The sequence below is a fragment of the Caretta caretta genome, chromosome 1, assembly GCF_965140235.1.
Source record: "Caretta caretta isolate rCarCar2 chromosome 1, rCarCar1.hap1, whole genome shotgun sequence".
NCBI lineage: Eukaryota > Metazoa > Chordata > Testudines > Cheloniidae > Caretta > Caretta caretta.
Genome location: NC_134206.1, coordinates 234007434 through 234024816, shown reverse-complemented (window position 1 = coordinate 234024816; position 17383 = coordinate 234007434). Strand labels below are relative to the sequence as shown.

The 17383-nt window shown below is 42.0% G+C and overlaps 1 protein-coding gene across 9 annotated transcripts in view; it reads left to right on the top strand.

The window, feature by feature from the left end:
• Positions 1-5691: 5691 nt before the first annotated feature.
• The window catches only part of ABCC9 (ATP binding cassette subfamily C member 9), a 129419-nt gene continuing 117727 nt past the window's right edge, over positions 5692-17383 (top strand). For 5 of the 9 annotated variants that reach the window (XM_075121710.1, XM_048826528.2, XM_048826538.2 and 2 more), the window contains exons 1-2: positions 9608-9926; positions 12136-12362. The gene's annotated coding sequence lies outside the window, so the exon portion shown is untranslated. Of the gene's footprint in view, positions 5771-8170; positions 8258-8461; positions 8571-9603; positions 9927-12135; positions 12363-17383 lie in introns of those variants that run through there. The other 4 variants (XM_075121693.1, XM_075121697.1, XM_075121699.1 and 1 more) reach the window with 4 other exon arrangements.

The following is a 17383-nucleotide window of genomic DNA, read 5'->3' as shown; positions in this document are numbered from 1 at the left end:
CTTTTAAAACACTTGGATGCAAGGTAGCTGGATCTGCTGATTTAAAAAAAGTCTAACTTTAGTAGTTTCTGTTTAACATCCTCCTGCCATACTAGTGGAATGGAAAGAATGTTATCCTCATATGACATGACTACGTCATGTTTTTTTCCCCAAATGCAGATAGAAATATTTACTGAACACTTCTGCCTTTTCTGCATTATTATTGACAATTCTAACATTTCCATCTAGTAAAGGCCAGTACCATTCTTAGGATTATTTTTGTTCCTAATATACTCAAAAATCTCCTTTTTAACTGTCCTTAACTGTGCTAGCCATACATTTTTCCTGATGTCCCTTTGTTTCCCTTATTAATGTTCCAAAATTCCTAGCTTCTGATCTATATTAATTACTATCAACTTCCCCTTCCTTCCATTTGTTATATATTATTTTAATGCTACCTTCACTTCCCCTACAAACCAGCTCTTTTTTTAAAAAAAAAAATACAGCTTTCTTTTTTGATTGTGGCATTGTTGCTAGTAAAGTATTCTTAAACAATTTCCAATTATCATTCAATTTTTTTCTGATTAAATTCTTCTTTCCAGCTGATTTGGCTCATAATTGTTTTCAGCTTTGTGGAATTGACCCTTTTAAAGCACCAAGTATATATATTACTGGTCTGGATTTTTTCTGCTTGCACATTATAAATGTGATCAAGTCATGATCACTTGTACCTGAGCTACCATTAATTTTTAGTGCTGTGATTTGTTGCTGTTTACCTGTTAGGATGAGGTCTAATATAGAATTCCCCTGCCTTAGATGCAACACTTTCTGAGTTAGGAAATTGTTATCTATAATGTTTAGATATACCAAGGATGTTTTAGTACTGGCAGCATGAGATCTCTAGCATATGTCACTCAAACTGAAATCCCCCATGATCACATAGCTTTTTTAACCTGTGCATTATAAATAAGTGTGTACGATGATAGCCATTGGGTTCCCTATCTTGTGCTTTATCTGTTAGGGTATTGATCCATAAGGATTCAAGATAATTTTCTTGCAAGTTATCAGTAACTCAGGAACAGGTAATGCCATTTTTGACATATAGTGTCACTCCCCCTCCTCTTTTACCCACTCGATCCTTCCTAAATAGATCATAACCATTGATTTTAACTTCTAATCATCCAGGTTTCAGTAATGCCAACTAGATGGCATTTATGCTTATAAATTAACAATTTCAGTTTCTCTTGTTTGTTACCGAGGCTTTTAGCATTGCTGCATAGGCAATTAAAGAATTTCTTCTCGTTATGTCCTTTGGTTCCTTGATTAATTTTGTTCCTAACATCTCAGTTTTGCACTAAATGAGTGCTCATATCTTCCCTCTTTTTATACTCCCTTTTGTTATTAGTTTAACGCCCTCCTGACTACTCTAGCTGATCTGTCCCCAAGAAGATTGGTGCCCGTTCTACTGAGGTGGAGGCCATCCAAACTATATAGCCCACTCTCCCCATAGAAAGTGGACCAGTGTTGCACACAACCCTTCATCCCTACACCACTTGCCTAACCAGCAGTTCAATTCCACAATCTTCTGTCTTCCTTCACTCATGGGACAGGAAGGATCTCAGTCTCAGAAAAGATAACTTCTAAGTTCCCTGAAGTAATTTATTACCCGTGAGCTATCCCCTGATGCAGTGTCCTTAGTGCCAATAGTACCATCAGGATTAAGCAATATTTGAGTAGGAGATAGCCAAGGGAAACCTAGGTGCTTCAGGAAGTGGTCCTGGACATTCTGTAGGTGGTACCTTTCCCTCTGAGTCAAGGTTTCTGCATGGTGTTGGGGGCAAAGTGCTGTCTTTCAGATGAGATGCAATACTGAGGTCTTGCCCAATTGAAGTATTAAAAGAAGCTATGACACTGTTTGTAAGAGTTACACTGGTGTGAGCCTCATGTAACTGAGTGGACAATAATTTTTAACTTTGGGCAGGGGTGAAAGTAAGGTGGTATGGGTCAGTATGGCGTAGCGGTAAAAAGTGGCCACCTGTACCGGCCCGTACTGCTGCCATGGCAGCGCTTTAACGTCGCTGCTCCTTTTGCGCCCCCTTGTCGGCGGCCTTGCCAGGTCCCTACTGGCAGGGCCGCCAACGGGGGGGCGCAAAATGGGGAACGACGTTAAAGCGCTGCCGTGGCAGCGCTTTAAGCAGGGTCCTTTAAAGTGCTGCTGCATCAAAAGGACCCTGCTTAAAGCACTGCTGCAGCAGCGCTTTAACATCCCTGCCCCTTTTGCCCCCCCGGGCCACCAATTTGGGAGGAGGGGGGCAAAAGTAGCAGCTACCCTGGGGCCTCCGATTTTAAAGGGCCCGGGCTGGTGCCCCAGGTGGCGTGAGCGGGCTGGCTGGGGGATGCTGACCCCTCCAGCCCCGCCCCTTCCGCCCGAGGCTCCGCCCCTTTGGGGGGGAAGGCCCCCCGTACCAGCAAGAGACACATTTTACTTTCACCCCTGACTTTGGGCTAAATTCTGTGCTAGCTTTCAGCTCATGGAACCCTGCTGGATTCAATGCAGTTTCAAAAAAAGGATAGATTTTGGTCCTCTATGTTTCACTCTCCACTGGTTTTCACATTGGCACCTGTGCAGAGTGAATACAAAGTGGGTGTACGATGCTACATATCAGAACATTGTACACCCACCTGGCCCAGATGTAACTGGTGACACAAAGTGCAGGGCAGTGGAGAATCAGACCCTATATTTTACTAGAGTTACATAGACGAACACCAGTCCTGGATGATCTAGATAATACTTAGTTCTGCCTCAGTGTAGCGGAAAGGGCTAGATGACCTATCAACATTCCTTCCAGTCCTACATTTCATTGTGATTGTGGCAATTAAATTACTCAGGATACATACCTGCCATTAACTGAATTACACAGTTATGGATACCCAAATGTATTTTAAAATATTTCCATTCTGTCTTTTTTATTCAGTTCATTTTAACGGAAACTCCTTTTTGTGTCCTGAAACCTAAAGTGAAATAGCACCTAGAGAACTTCCTCCTTAGAGGAACACTGTGGCCCTGAATATAATGAATGCAAAGCTCAACACTAGAAGGCATCAAGGATTGTAGAAGAAAACATAGTAAGTGTAAATTCAGTTTTGCATTATAGTTGGCATTAGGAATCACTTGGAAAGTTCTATTCAACTACAGTAGTCAATACAAAGATATAATGAGAGGCAATGTTTTCTAGCAATAGTTGGCAACTATGAGCCAGGACTTCTGGGTTCCATTCCTTAAGCCCGGTCACCCAATGGTGACTCTCTGCATGTGGAACTTGCCCTTTGATTGTTCAACTAACTCTTTGGTACCGCCCCCCTCCCCAATCACTCTCAGAAGCCCTTGTAAGGTCAGGCATCTGCGGCTTGGGAGGGGATGGGCTAGGAGTGGACCTGGGGTCACTGGAAAATTAAAACCTAAATGAGATCCCTATCCATTCCAACCACAGGGTACCCCACAACAAATCAAAGTACTCGTGGCACAGCTGGTTTCCTGACAAGGCTACTTCCTGTTGCCCATACCCCATAGCTACTCCAGTACTTTTTGGTGATGCTTCTCCCACGGGTGCTTGGACCCATCAATGACTGCCCATGGTATCCCTCCACCGCTGAAGGGCTTTCTATAGCACAGAGGGAAAGGGCGGGCTTTAGGAGGTGAAAGGGGATGGGAAAATGGTCCACCTCTCCACAGGAGATGGGACAAGACAAGAGCTGTGTATCCGGGCCCTAGACTGTCAGGGAGTTTTGTGACCCCAGATGGGAATGGCATAGCATGGAAACCCCTTTCAAGAACGAGGAGATTCCACTGGTAGCTGGTGGTGGTGGAAATTCAGCAGTGTGACTCCACTGAAGATGGAACTGATTGCCATTGCCACTGGAGTAGAGGGCAGCAGCTCCCAGTGTATGGAGCAACCCAGAATACCATGGATCTACTGATGTGACAAATACTGTGTTTTGTCTTGTGTTGTTTGTCTTGTTTCTAGCATTGTTGTGTATTGTGTTACCAAAAAAAGGGAAATACTGCATTAGGCAGAAAAGGATGAACAACCATTTTAACTGTATTTACAGAAAAGCCAGTCTGTTAACAGGGAAACATCCTTAGGTGGGTAAAGGCACATTTAAAGGCAAAATATGCATGAGACACAAGGTTTATCTGTTGGTGGGAATGAAAGGATGGACATAAAAAGTTTTTAAAGCACAAAGTGAAATTACCAAGGGAAACAAGGGTATGTAAAAACACTGGTTACTAAAAGAATAAGACTTGTCAATTATTACTTCTTAGTCAACTTCCAGCATGCAAGCCCAGCTGACTGCACCTGGGTGTTGTATGAAATTGGATGTAAGGAAAGAAAGGCCCAGTGAAGGTATAGCTGCCCTAATACTATCTCAATGTAAACTACTGAAGGTTATTGGATTTCCCTGGCAACCAGGAGGGGTGGGTAGCCTAAAGAAAGGCTCCCAAGAAATGTATTGAACTGCTTTGGGTAGAACTGGATTAGAAGTTGGAGTGCTGGTTGCTATATAGCAATTAGGGGATGTGATTTTGAATTTCATGTACCTGAATTTAAATATAGTCAGTTAAAAGTGTCTTATACTTTGTATTCTATTGTAACACCTGTGCCCCTTGGAATGGATTTACTTGCTTTACAAACATTGCTTGTACACCCTGATTTACAGAACCAGCTACATACTGCAAAAGAGGAAGGGCGCAGAGTCATGGTTACCATGCATCATAATGCCAATGAAATTAAATGGGTATTTGCAAGAATTGGCCAAGACCTGTCACACCACTGGTGGGAAGTGCTATTGGGATGGTCCCCCATTGGCACAGGCATCCTGAATTTGGCCCTACACCCCATCATAGTAATCTTGGGGTGCCAAATAGTAATGTTTTTTGTTACCAGCCTGATTACACTCTGGACCTGGTGCAAAATCTAGCAACTGAAAGTCCCTCGACAGATGAATCAGTGGTTACTGTCACTGGCACTCCTACCCCCAGGAAAGGAACATATCAAACTTGTCGCCCCTCCCTCAAATGGGAAACGAGGCTAAAACAATCGCTTGTCGATTGCTATGCTGGTTTGCTGAGTATGGGATGCCAACAAGAAGATAATTTGCTTGGTCTCGGCTGAGAGTCTTGAGCTTTTGTTGGATCTCAACGCAGGTGCATCTAGAAAAGGTGTGGCATCGACCATGTAAAGGCCCCCTTGTATGAAAGGTGACCCTTAAGGAGGGGAACTATACGGGGAGATGTCAGCAAACCAATAAAGTGCCTGAAACCACTATGGCTTATTGCTAAAAGCAGCCAAGTCAGCAGGCTGTAAATTGGCCATGTCACAGCCTCAGCTTGACCAAGACAGGAAGGAAGGGGGTTTTGGGTGCCACAGAAAGGGCAGCTTGACCCCGCGTCCTTTCTGATAAGGATTGTGTTGAAGTTGCTGATACGTGCATCTTAGAAGAGCAGGAAGTGCCCTCAGGAATGTGTCTAACAGGGTCTCAAGTGTGCAAACTCTGGGAAAAACCCACACCTGGTTAATCAATAATCAGAAGGAAGCCTCTTGCTTGACCATTGGAACTGCTTGCTTAACAAGTTTGCTTTAAGGGAAATGTCATTCTATTACTAATGTATAAATAAGGGGGGAAAGTTTGAGGTAGTTGGACTCTTCTGACTCTCCCTCTGGATACATCTTGCAGTCCCCAGCAGCAGACGGGCTGCCGCTGTGCCACTCGAGAGCCACACTCAGCTTTGGTAATTATTGAGGTTTGGGGGTGTTTTACTAACCTGTTGCAGACATGTGTAAGTGCTTGAGACTACATAAAGTTTAGTTTTAAGTGAAAGCATTCTTGTGTTGTCCTGTTTGTGCCAGCCATCTATCGGTTGGACGGCCGTGTGTCCCCCCTGATTTATTTCCTGACACCACCTCACACAGAGTAAAAGTTATCAAGAGCTTTGGTTTGAAAGAACCCCGCATAACACCAGCACCATTATGGAGGTACACAGCCTGAGTGCAGGTAGCCCAGGCATCATGACTTCAAGAAAAGCTCCCATTGCACTTGTTCCTTTTTGGGTGTTATTCAACAAAGCTCAACTGACTTCAGCAAAATTATGCCGATTTACACCAGCTGATGATCTGGATCATTGACTTCAATAGGACAGTACTGGGCCCCTTGCCGACATGGTTAACTTTGTTTTGTTAAAAAACAAGAAAATTGTACAAGATGGCTTGTATGAAGAAAGATAAGACATCAATAAATTTTCTTAATGTTTCCTCATTAATATTGTCTGTTTGAAGGATAAGACACAACTCATGGAAATACCAAACCAAAGCACGACTTTTTGGACACTACACTGTTGAATTTCAGGGCTGACATATGCCAACAAATTTCTACATTTCCAATAAAGGAAATTCCCTTAAGTTTTAGTGGTTCAACTTTCCTTAACTTTATTCTGTAATAAAATATGAAATTCTAAACAAGTTGTAAAGTTACAGTCATTAGGACGGTAGAGTGCAGTGGAGCAGGGTTTGGCTGTGTTCTGCCAGTTCTAATGGAAACAAGTGTAATCTCAACTACATTCTTGAAATTGTTTCCATTTTTCGTCATAGTCATACAGACTGTGTCACTTTACAGAGTAACAGCAGCTGGCACTTGTAATATTATCTCATGTTGTTCATTTTATTTGTATGCCTTAAAAAACCAAAAAGATATAGGGTAAAGTTCTGAGAAGTCCCAAAGTGACCTAGAGCCTAAATCTGAAAATGGGACTTAAGCTACTAAGTAATTTAGGTGATTTTGAAAATTTTCCCCATTGTGATTTTTTGATTCATTTACATCAATGGAAACAAAATCAGGGCTTAGTTCTGTCTCTGAAAGGTTATTACCTGTTGTCTTTCCAGATAAGGGTAAAATTAGACTAGAGGGGGTTATTGATTTGCTAGTGTAAAAAGAGGACAATGGGGTTGCATGGACCTACTCCGAACATTGTCCAAGCACAGTCTAAAAGGCAGGACATAAATACAGCAGAAATGAAAAAAGCAATGCCAGCTATGCTATAAATGTATTTAAAAGATATTGCGTGGATTGCATTTGGTAGGGTTTAGATTTAAAAGGATAAAAAAGGTAATGCATGCTATTTTGGATGAATATTCTAATGCTTAGAGAATACATGAATGATTTAAAAACCTTTAACTGTTCTTAACATTTATAACTGGAAAAATTTGCAATATTAAAGGAACTCCTCTCATGTTAAAAATCAAATATATGTCCTTGTCTAGCACCTTCAATTTAAAAGAATGTTAAATGTCTAATTAATTTTTCAGTATTTATGCAGTTTGTTTATTTTTTGTATTTCTGTGATCTTGGATACTGAAACCAGATTACTCAATTTCACTTTTGTTTACAGTCACTTTCTAGTAAATTTTACTTTCAGGTACTCATGCATTAGCATGATACTGTAATGTTTCATTTGTAAATATTGCAGGAGAATTTTTAAAAACTGCTTTTTGGAATAATTTTATCTTCATATTAATAGAACCATTTCTATTGGTTTTAGGATTTGTAAACTATAGTGAGGAATGAAGAGGAAGGGAAGGGTTTTCAGGGACACTAGGCCTTGGCTCAGATTTGCCCTGATTTTAGTCATCAGTAGAAATCCACCAGTGTTGCTGCACCAATGCAAACTACTAGTGTAGACAGGGTAAACTGCTCTAAGTCACAGTTTTTGCACCCATCTTCAAGCAGGGGTAAGATTTAACAATGCAAATAGTAACTTTACTGGTTACATTAGGTGCGTCATTGGTGCAGCTATACCATTAGCTGTCCATTCCTGGCTGGAATTGGGACAAATCCCCAACATAAATAAGGTCTTATTTCTTAGTCATTGCCACTTCCTTTTGGTGATTTCTGAGGATTGGGATTTTCTCATGATTCTCTCCGTATTCAGTTCCTCTCTATTTAGATTGCTATGTGCCCTTTGTTGTATATAGCATATTTCCCGCAATATTTTCTCCATAGAAACAAGAAATTAAAAAAAAAAAAAAAGCTACGGGAAATATTTGAAATTGGATTTTGTCTCTAATGCTCTCTCTCTCTCTCTCTCTCTCTCTTCCCCTCTCTTCTTCCCTCCTCCCTCCCCCTCCCCCCCCCGCAGATCAGTTCCAACAAATACTTAAAACAGCAGTTTTCAACCGGGGCTCCAGGACCTGCCATGGGGCCACGAGCTGGTTTCAGGGGATTCGTGAGTCCTGACACAGAAATCCCAGGTCCATGGGCACAGTTGGGTGGGCACTGCAGTGCTTTAACCAGAAGGGGGCAGTTCCGGGGACAGTTCCAGGGGCAGCTCCACCCCCTCCACCTCCTCCTCTTCCCCCCCCCCGAGACTCCACCCCCTGGCCAGGTCAGAGGTGGGAAGCTGGAGCTGAGTAGTGCAGTCTGGCTGCTAGTCTGGCTGGTGCCATGGAGTGGGCAGCTATGGAACTTCCCCATCTCCTCCCCCTGCTGCTGGTGCCCGGGGCTGTGACTGCTCCTCAGCTACCAGCCCCCTTGGGCAGGTAAGACAGCTTGCGCAGCCAGTTAGAGCCGCCTGGGTGGGGGAACCCAGCTCCGGGGCTGGCTCGGGAAGCAGCAACCACATGTGGATGGAGCAAGGGGTGACGGAGCCTTGCCAAAAGTGGAGGGTCCAGGGGCCCTGCTCCTTCCATGGCAGGAGCGCTGGGCAGGTGGGCGGAATGGGGCAAGCTCTGGGGCCAGAGCAGAGCTGGAGCTGAGGGGTGGGAGGGCCTGGATGTTAAGTGGATGGGCCACTGTGTTGCTCAGGAGTATCAAAAGTCCACACCCGGGTAGCTCTGCTGAACTAACTCCCAGCATAGACAGAGCTATGTCGATGGAAGAATGCTTCTGTCAGCCTAGCTAGTGTCATTTGCGGAGGTGGTGTTCCTACAGCAGTGACTAAACTCCTTCCATTTAGGCTGGCTACACTATGGCTCTGCCCCGTAGTGTAGACACAGGGCAAGCCTACACGACAAAATTAAGTGGACCGAAATTACGTTGACGTACAGCCACCACAGTGTTTATATTGCTTTTGCATGTCCACACTATGCTCCTTGTGTCGGTGATGTGTGTCCGCACTAGGAGCGTTTGCACCAATTTAACTGTCAGTGTGGGGCATTCTGGGATGGCTTCTGCAAGGCAGCAGCTGTCGATGTAAGCAAAGCCATGTTTACACCGGCACTGCATCGACCTAACTACGTTGACCTAAGCGCCACACTTCTCACGGAGGTGGCGTTGTTAAGTCGGTGCAGTGGGCGAGTTACATGGGTGGGAGCTCAGTGTGTAATTCACATCAGCACCCATTCACTCCCCCACATGTGACTAGAGGGGATGTAGGGGGGAAATGAAGACAAGCTGCTCCAGTGGCTTCTCCACCTCTGCCTTTGGCTCTAACCAGGGAGTTTACAACTGGGTATAATATTAGTAGGAGCTGGCGCTAATTCACTGCTGGGGGGTGGGGGGGATCCTGCCAGACCACGCTCCCTTTGCGGCATGCCAAACCGAGGGCGTGGTGGCCGGGCTCCCCCTGCTCCGTGGGCTCCACTGAGGGAGCTGCATTGCGGAGTGCCCCCAGGCCGCCCCTCCGCGAGGGCAGCTGGCTGGTGAATGGGGCCGGGGCGCAAACGGGCTGTCATACCGCTCATTAAAAATGAAAATAAAGGGTCTGTGTGCTTCTCATCCGCCTCCTTCTCCCTCGCCCTGCAGGCAGCCGCAGCCCGCTCGCTTTGCTGGGTCTGTCTCTTCCCCTGGGCTGATCATTACCGAGTCACTAGCAGACAGCCGTAATAAATACCTGGCATCCCAAAGATTAATGCCCAGGAGCCAGACGCCGGCCAACACTCCTGCCTTACCTCCGGGTAAGTCCCTTCTGCTAGTGGGGAGAGAGGGGAAGGTGGATGGGGAATCAGATTGGCTGGGGTGAGGGGAGACAGGGAACCTGCCCACATGAGATGGGAAAATGGCAGCTTTTTTCCCTTCTTTTTCAGAACAGTATTACATAAGGCAATTGTACCACGCCTGCCCCTAAAAACAAGCCCTGGATTTAGGCAGCTTGATGCTACTGTTTCCTGATTCCAACTCCCTCCCCCATCCTAAGTTCCACGTGGGGGATAGTATTTAAAACAGAGCATGTTTTAAAATGCTCCACAAATAAGGAAAAAACCTCAAATCATTTTCACTGCATGAATGATGTGTGTCCCCGTGTAGGAAAGCGAGTGTTCTGATACAGGGATTATTATTCTGACACATTCAGGCATGGAGGGGTGGAGAGTCTTGAACTGATCTTCAGAGATTTTTTCTTTAGATTGCTGTTTATGATAATAAAATGACAATGCCTGCACGGCTTTGAAACTAGTCCCCCATTCCTGAGTCTAAAACAAGTAGCACCGACTTTGGCAATGATTGAGAACAGAACACTTTACTGGAGCTGGGCAGAAAATGGCTTTCCCATCCCTCAAAATATCAAAATATTTCCCCATCCCAAATTGGGACGAAAAGTCAAAATCTTGGAAATTTTCACAAACTGAAAAAAAAAAATCAGGAACAAAATTTGGGTCAATATTTTGTTTCAATACATTTGAAACGTTTCTTTTCAGCTCTGACCATTAACCCTCTCCCCTAATAATTAGCTTAACTTTCAAAACAAAAAGTTGTTTCAAATTAGAAAACCAAAATTTTTAATTTAAAAAAAGGCCAAAACAAAATATTTTGACAATTTTGGAACTTTTTTCAAAGTTCATTCAAGTTGAAAAGTTTGGTAAAATTGACCCTTTCCAGTAAAAAAAAAAAAAAAAAAAAAAAAAGTTTGGTTTCAACAAGTTGGCTTTTTCCAATGGAAAAAAAAATGTTTAATTGAAAACTTCCAAACCAGCACTAAACTTCACCTTTTGAAGTGTCTGGAGGGTGTTGGCCGAAGCATTTTAAAGGGGCTAGTAAAAATATTACTTTAGAGAGGATACCACATAGTTTCTCCACCCATTGTATATCCCCTCTCATAATCTCAAAATGGCAAATAAGTGGATAGGGCAATAAGAACAGATCTGAAAGACTCCCATTTAAACAGAGTGTGATATAGGAAATGAAAGATGTAAGCAATTTTTTGTTGTGCATTAACACGTGTATGTCTTCATATCAAATTAGCTCAGAATCTGCCCTCCCAGGAAATGTCATGATCACAATACTATTTTAAACACTAACAAGAACATTTTGAGGTTTTATTTTGATCCTGTCAAAGGAGATATATGTAAATTCAGAAGCCCATGTTACAATTTTTCTTGTAAAACTTTCTCTGACTTTAAAAAAAGAAAAAAGAGAAATGCCAAGGAAATGCCTGGTGGAAAATTGTCATAGTAACTCAATGGGGCTGAAGGTTTGATGTTCATAAGTAGATGGAGGGAAACTAAGCATGGTATTCTTCTATGGATCTGAGGTTTTGATTATCTCTTTCCAGAGTGAAGGAGTACTTGTGGCACCTTAGAGACTAACCAATTTATTTGAGCATAAGCTTTCGTGAGCTACAGCTCACTTAATCGACTAACCAATTTATTTGAGCATAAGCTTTCGTGAGCTCACGAAAGCTTATGCTCAGATAAATTGGTTAGTCTCTAAGGTGCCACAAGTACTCCTTTTCTTTTTGCGAATACAGACTAACACGGCTGTTACTCTGAAACCTGGATTTATTCTGTATTTTAGCAATAGAATTTGGGAGCTCTAAACCAAAATTTGGTAGGATCCAAGTAGATCCAGTTTTTCCCATATCCTCATGATGTGCAAAATTACAGTCTCAAATGCAGAGCTATGCTCTTTATTAAGAAAATATTAAATTGAAGCATATTAATACTGTTTTCCAAAGCTGCCCTTTTGAATTTTGACCATCCTGGGGCATATTAATTATTTTAGAATAATCACCTGATGATCATCTGTGCCGTATGATGCAACCCCTTTGTATTTTAGCACTTCAGCCCAGGAAAATGAAATAAATGCAATCTGGAGGAATCCTGGGGGCCCTGGGATTGGAGCTTCAGGGGTCTAAAAATTGGTGCCTTTTGCTTGCTTGTCTCTTCCCAGTTTCCTGCCCTCTTGAGTGTGTGAGAAAGACAAGAAAAGTTTGTTCACTTTGGAAACTCGATAGGAGGCAGCAGCTGATCTTCCCATCATCAGCCTAAAAATAATCCACTCCAGGGCTTGGAGCTGCTTCACAAAGTGGAGGAGAATCCTGCCATCGGAATGATATTGATCATATAGCACAACCAAGGGAAAACTGGGTTTGATATTTTGTGTGTGTATATATAAAGGTAAGCTACAGAGTTTGATCTAACATTCAGCAAAGAAACGGAGCATGCAGCAACACCCCCCACTGTTATCTCCCACTAACCTTCTCCTTCCCCTTATATCTGTGGGACAAGACTTCTCTTTGCATTTTCCCAGGGATTAGAGTTCAAATCTGTTTAACTTTTCCTTCTCAAACCAATATGCTCAAACTTTAACATTCCCAACTGCTGATGCTTTCACTATTGTTCATAGGGTTATGTTTCTTTTTTAAAATTGATTTTACAATTGTCCCATCCTAATGTCTGAAGTCTAAATCCCAGCTTGTTTCACAGCAGACAGCGTAGCATGCTAGCATTTGAGACTGCACAAATTGCTGTAGTAAGAACCTTCCAAAAAAAGAAGCAAGCAGGAGAATTGTATCTGAGAGACAGCTGCAAATATTTATGTGAATTGCTTTTCAGTGTCAGTTTTATGTTTAGCTCAGCTTCCTATATTTTCCTGAACATTCATTAATGTATTCAAAAATGTATTTTCTGTGCATTTGCGGCCTGATCAAAAACCCCTTAAAGTCAATGAAAATCTTTCCATTGACTTTGAATCAGGCTCTTTGTATATATTACTAAGTGCTTTGAAAACAGTAGAGTAGCTAGAATAATTAATTTATCCCCTCAGGGCCCAACAGCATCTGAACAGTGGTTATCAGGCTAGCAAATATCTTTAAATTAGTTGAAATAATAAGAAAAATATAATATATAGGATCATTTTTGGTAAAACAAATACATCTCAAACTGTAAGAACTTTACTTCTAGTCTCACCAGGATTAATAACGGATAATCTCAGTTCTGATTAACTCAGACTCTGTTATGCAGAGTCAGGCAGTGTGGGGGGGGGTGGGCGGGGGGGAATTTTTCTAACAAAGAAAAGTTTACGTTAGAAAAGGAAAAGGATTCTGGGAAATACTCTGCTCTCTGCACATTGATCCTGTGCACACTGAAATCAATGGTAAAACTCAGGATCAGGCCGACAGTTACACCCATGAAACCTGATTGATTTCAGGATTTGCCCTTCTTTGTTAGAGATCACCGTAGACTTTTCTTCTGCTTTTCCATCACCTTAATATTGAGAAATGCTATAATGACAAGCAAAGGTGTAGCCTTTTATAATGAATCATCTGGCTAGCAGAATCAACCATTGAATACTTTTTAAAATATCTGCCTGTTTAATCTATTCATCCTGTATATATAATAAAAAACAGAAAATGTACATCATATGCAAGACAAGGAAGAAAACAGAGTTTAAAACAAAATGAAAAAGCAATGAATACACGGATATATTTTGATCCTGGGGTAAAGACATATTGGCTATTTGCTTAAAGATTAAAAGAAATATAACTTTTGACATAGAAGTTCAAAGGATTCATGCTCCAAGGAACAAGGAGTACTTTAGGCCCACATTTAACACTCTTTTCTTAATAGTTACAAATGCCTTGCAGTTCATAGAGAACAGAATCATAATCCAGTTAAAATAAGATGTGTGAATATGGAGAACTATATTCAACATTTATGTGCCACTTTAAAAGAAGTATTTCCCCCTCTTTGAAAAGTTTTAGATTTCATAAACATTGTATAAAGTGTTGCCCAGTTAGAATTCCTAGGGCTTTTGCATTCATCGTGGTTTGATATGTGGGGTCTTTAAATATTATCCACCATTTCCTCATTGTCATCTTCACAGTCCTTTATGAAAAAGGTATATCAATGTCTGGCTCCATGCCTTGAGAATCACCATTCAATGATCCTTAAATGGAGCCTCTTTTCAGAGTCACCAAGTTCCACCGTACATTACAAAGTTTAGGATAAGAATGACATGTTCATTATTATGTCTTTGTAATGAATTGGCTTTTCTTCTCCCTCAGCCTTCTTTTCATCCATGGCAACTATTTAATCCTGAATCACATTTGTAGCAATTGCCGTTAACTACAATACTATCAAGTTTTGTACCACTGTCCAAAACCAAAGAGGCCCATCTTGCTAGCTAGTGGGAGTTTTACAACAAAATCTTGAATGTTTAGTGGCTACAGGTTTATTTTTAGGCATTGCAGGGTCTCTCTGCCTTCCAGATAACTTTCATCAAAGTAAACCAAAAAGGCATCAGATTTCAGAATGAATAAAAGGAGAGCTGAAAGCATATCGTCCCAGAAACCGGCTTGGGTCCACCCTTTTAATCCTGCCAGCCTTCACCCCTCTCTCCAGCCTTATTTCCTTTTGTCTTTTGAAGTGTTGCCCATCTGGTCAGCTAATAGTTGATTGCTTCAGTCTCAGCACTTGACTAAGAGAGGGACATAATAGGGAACCAACTACCTCCAAGCCAGTGCCACTTACCAACTGGCTGGTAGGGGAACCCAGGCACACCCATTACTCCAGGTTCCAGCCCAGGAAACCTGGGCCCAGCAACCAGTCTGCTCAAGCTCTGACGCTGTTGCTGTTTTCTTGGGCTCTGTCCTACCACACTTCTCTATCTCTTGGCCTACCTCTGGGTTTGCCACTGGAGCTTCCTCCACTCCCTGCAGTTATTTCACCCCTGTCAGCTTCTTGCTAGAGTCTGTAGTCCAAGGCAGGAGCCCAGGGCCTACTCTCCCCACAGAGGTACTCTTTCTACCTAGCCAGCTCCCTTCCTCTCTAGGGAGTACTGCAGAGCTCCTCCATGCAGCTCTCCTCCTACCACCAACTTCCTCTCTTTAAAAGCCTCCCCCAGCTGGACAGTCCCTGGCTCTCTTCCAGGTGCAGTATATACGGTTAATTGGCCTATTATGCCTGGTCAGGCCATGTGTTGGGTGGAAACCGCATCACAGGAACAAAAGTTAAATAAAAGAGTTTACTATAGGCCTAAAAGGACAGATTTCTTACAGCCTATATTTAAAAGAGAATGTTTAATTAAAAACAAATAATTTAGCCATTACTGGCAGTGATAACACCCCTGTTGTACTATGAATGTACTGGAAACATCTAGGGAGCATGCACCTGATTTACTGAACAGTGACTTGACAAATTACTCCCTTTGCTGTTGTTCCTTTACCTTACTGATGCATTCCCTTACCTGAAGTTGGAATGCTGGAATCTACTTAGTACTTCTGGCAGTGCAGCAGATGCATTCTTCTGACACATACGACACCTGGTATAACTGATAGCAAAGCAGCTGCACTATTATGTGTATCCCATGTGCAGTTAGAACAGCATGGGGGCTTGGTGTAGTAGATTCAGCAGCACAAGAAATTAATTCTACAGGAACATACCTGAAACATGTGGTAGCTTAGATGAGGCATTCTCTTTGGCTATACTTAGTATTATACATTTGGTAGCAGTCAAATTGAACCTCAGCAACCTCATGTAACTGTGGTTTAAATGCACATCTGCCGGTTACATTGGGTAGCCTCAAAATACTGGCTTCTAAGGAAGGAACTGTCCTCAGCGGTTTGAGACAGTCAGCAACAATAAGTGTTGTGAAAACTTTAGAACTTTTCAGAGTTCTGTGTGATCCAGTTATCCTTACCAGCTGCATATGTATAATCTCAATCCACTTCAAGGAGAGTTAGGCACATGTCACTGACTGTATGATCAGATGGTAGAGTCTGTGTAAAGTATTTCATGATTTTTTGATTTTAAAAAAACAGTTCTTGCAAAGGACAGCAATTCATTCGCTCCCTTCCTCCCAGCCACTGAGCAACGGTTGTCTTTATCTGCAACCAAAATAAGCTTTTTTATAACTTTAAATAAGGTCATATGCTTAGGTGTATTTTAGAGAATCTCAGCAGCTAATCCTAAAGAATACTACTTAATGGGAAATCACACGAATGGCTTGAAGGAATGTCCAATTTCAAAACAGCGTACTTTATTTCAGTGTTCTGTTGAATATAGCCATTTTTATTATATATTTTATTTTGAAGTAGCAGTTGGGCCACTAGTTCTGCCCAAACACTGATAATTTACCAAATAATGCCTTCTGTTTGAAGTTATATCCCAAAAGACTCCTACACATCCACTTCTTCCTAACACACACCCAGCAATAGCTGGTGTAGCAAACTGACTAAGTGAGTGTACTGGTCCTTGTGAAGCAAGTTGGAGCTGAGAATTCTGTCCTGCAGCTCCAGTGTATTACAGTATGATTTCATGTAGCAATCTTTGCATCTCTTCAGGCTAGAGCCAGCTACTAGTAGCTTTTCAGTAGAAACTCCATAAAGCAAGTATCTATGAAGGTGGACGTGCAAGAGCAAACATAAGATATTACTCCATCACTCTCAATCAGAGCTGAATTCCAACATAGGGTAACACTTTCTATTTATATTGTACAACTCTTAAAAAGAAAAACACAAAATCCCCTGTGCCCATGATGTTAATGCCACTGCAGCTGTTATGCCTGCTGATCACTGTCACTGCCACATTTTGCTAAACATTGTGGTTTTGGGAACTGTACCTTTAAAGGCTGAGATAAAGCTCTTGTTTTTATGCACAGTCTATTGGAAGCAGACACCAAATAAAGCAGATCTCTTGCAAGCACCTTAAGCACTGTGTGATTGCTGAACTGAACACTACATGTTACCAGGAGTAAAACAAATTAAGAAAATAACCTGAATAGACGCAGTTAAAAACCCCGCCAGAGCTGAAACTCTAGAAATGTGGAAAACAACTGGAGAAGATTAAATAATATGTGCAGTGTGATCAATGAACATCACAACCAAGTACCTTTGAGGTCACAAAGTGTACTAATTTATGCCAAACAGTGGGTTTTGTGACATAAACACTTGAGAACCAGACTGAGACCATCAAACTCAGATGTTAGAGTTCCTATTTTATTATTTAGCCTGTTTAGTACCCATAATACCCAATCTGTAACCCCAGATTTTCTCTGCCACTTCCTAAGAGAAGTTCCATTTTCTTATTTGGAACAGTACACCCATCTATATAGCTCACACTGTGAATGAATTGTTTGTACAAACTTTTGTAAGTGATTACTCTCAAAATTTCCTATAAGATTAATTCTCTTTCAACAT